Source organism: Piliocolobus tephrosceles, chromosome 4, assembly GCF_002776525.5.
Source record: "Piliocolobus tephrosceles isolate RC106 chromosome 4, ASM277652v3, whole genome shotgun sequence".
Classification (NCBI taxonomy): domain Eukaryota; kingdom Metazoa; phylum Chordata; class Mammalia; order Primates; family Cercopithecidae; genus Piliocolobus; species Piliocolobus tephrosceles.
Genome location: NC_045437.1, coordinates 13,253,254 through 13,255,861, shown reverse-complemented (window position 1 = coordinate 13,255,861; position 2,608 = coordinate 13,253,254). Strand labels below are relative to the sequence as shown.

Below are 2,608 nucleotides of genomic sequence, written 5' to 3'. Positions count from 1 at the left end.
TAGGTCTGTTGGAGATTGCTTGAGGTCCACTCCAGACCCTGTTTGCCTGGGTATCAGCAGCAGAGGTTGCAGAAGATGGAATATTGCTGAACAGCGAGTGTACCTGTCTGATTCTTACTTTGGAAGCTTCCTCCCAGGGGTGTACTCCACCCTGTGAGGTGTGGGGTGTCAGACTGCCCCTAGTGGGGGATGTCTCCCAGTTAGGCTACTCAGGGGTCAGGGACCCACTTGAGCAGTCTGTCTGTTCTCAGATCTCAACCTCCGTGTTGGGAGATCCACTGCTCTCTTCAAAGCTGTCAGACAGAGTCGTTTGCGTCTGGGCAGGTTTCTGCTGCTTTTTTTGTTGTTGTTGTTTAGCTGTTCCCTGTCCCCAGAGGTGGAGTCTACAGAGACAGGCAGGTTTCCTTGAGCTGCTGTGAGCTCCACCCAGTTCGAGCTTCCCAGCGACTTTGTTTACCTACTTAAGCCTCAGCAATGGCGGGCTCCCCTCCCCCAGCCTCGCTGCTGCCTTGCGGTTAGATTGCAGACTGCTGTGCTAGCAATGAGGGAGGCTCCGCAGCCGTGGGACCCTCCCAGCCAGGTGTGGGTATAATCCCCCGGTGTGCCCGTTTGCCTAAAGGGCAGTATTGGGGTGGGAGTTACCCGATTTTCCAGGTGTTGTGTGTCTCAGTTCCCCTGGCTAGGAAAATGGATTTCCTTCCCCCTTGTGCTTCCCAGGTGAGGCGATGCCTCGCCCTGCTTCAGCTCTTGCTGGTCGGGCTGCAGCAGCTGACCAGCACCAATTGTCCGACACTCTCTAGTGAGATGACCCCAGTACCTCATTTGAAAATGCGGAAATCACCGGTCTTCTGTGCCGCTCGCGCTGGGAGTTGGAGACTGGAGCTGTTCCTATTCAGCCCTATCATTTCTTTATGGTGAGAACATTCAAAAACTTCTCTTCTTCTTATTTGACATTTACTTTTATTGAGGACATAACACGCAATAGCAGGGAGGTGCTTCCCTGTGCCAGAGCAGCTGCTGCTCATCCTTACCTGGCTTTTCTCTGGTTTTCTGTTTCTCTTGTTCCCTTGTGCAACTCACAGCTTCTGGTGACCCTCTCTGTGCAGGTAAGGTCCTTCCAAAATTCAGTCTAAAAGGGAAGTCTTGCCTCTTAAATAACTGTCTTTTTATGTATGGGGCTTATTTCACCATTCTGTAGAAGCATACCTTGGCTTCTCTGAGCATCCCTTTAAGTAGATGTTGGCAAACATTGAACCACCTCAGCGTTAGTGAGGCCATGTCACCATCAGGGGAAGAGGTCTAGCCAGGGTGCAGTGTCCTTGAACAACGTCTCTATTCTGGACACTTTTTGCCTGGAAAGACCTAATTTGATTGCGCCATGAGGAAAAGCAGCTCTGAGAAGGTGACATCTAAATTTAGATTTAAAAGAGAAAAGGAAAACATCTCAGATCCCCAAGCACTGGGGACTGGCCTCTTGCTCCCTAAAGGGAGAAAGTGGGCACAGTATCTGCAGGATGGGTAACAGGAAAACCTGACTTGGTGTGGAGGTCTGTGGAATGCTAGCTTTTAATGAGATTTCACACCTTACTAGGATGGCTGCCAGTTCGGAGTAGTGGTGGATGGAAATCATGTGCTTCTAAGTCATTGGAATGAGGAGCACTTTTTGTTAAATGCCATTTGCAATAGAACCAACCGACTACTTCAGAGGAAACAAATGGTCATTGATGTTCTTCACCCCGGGAAGGCAACAGTGCCTAAGACAGAAATTCGGGAAAAACTAGCCAAAATGTACAAGACCACACCGGATGTCATCTTTGTATTTGGATTCAGAACTCATTTTGGTGGTGGCAAGACAACTGGCTTTGGCATGATTTATGACTCCCTGGATTATGCAAAGAAAAATGAACCCAAACATAGACTTGCAAGACATGGCCTGTATGAGAAGAAAAAGACCTCAAGAAAGCAACGAAAGGAACGCAAGAACAGAATGAAGAAAGTCAGGGGGACTGCAAAGGCCAATGTTGGTGCTGGCAAAAAGTGAGCTGGAGATTGGATCACAGCCGAAGGAGTAAAGGTGCTGCAGTAAAGGCTACCTGTGTCCATTTTGGATTTCTCACGAGCAGATTAATAAACTAAAAACTTTCAAAAAAAAAAGAAAAATCTCATTATAAAGGATTCAGTATTAAGAGACCTGATGAGACAGCCACAAATTTTATACTTAAGTAGCTTGTAGGATTCTGTTGTTTAGACAAAATATACAATATCAATGTCATTATTAGTGATACATTTTTATTTAAAGATGAAGCATTATGTAAAACTAGGGGAAGTGGGAATGGTTAGTGGGTACATAAAATAGAAAGAATCAATAAGATCTAGTATGTGAAAGCAAAGCAGGATGACTATAGTTGATAATAATTTAATTGCACATTTAAAATAACTAGAAGAGTATAATTGATTGTTTGTAACACAAAGGGTAAATGCTTGAGGTGATGGAGACCCCATTTACCCTGATGTGGTTGTTGCACCTTGTATGCCTGTATCAAAATATCTTGTGTACTCCATAAATACATATGCAGCTACTATGTACCAACAAAAATTTTTTAAAAAC

At 45.4% G+C, this 2,608-nt stretch overlaps 1 pseudogene across 1 annotated transcript; it reads left to right on the top strand.

Annotated features, from left to right (window-relative positions):
• The first annotated feature begins 1,378 nt into the window (after positions 1–1,378).
• Positions 1,379–2,154, top strand: LOC113225081 (annotated as a pseudogene). The gene is made up of 2 exons (XR_003309703.1): positions 1,379–1,402; positions 1,592–2,154. The product of XR_003309703.1 is annotated as a 40S ribosomal protein S24 pseudogene (transcript).
• The last annotated feature ends 454 nt before the right edge of the window (positions 2,155–2,608 follow it).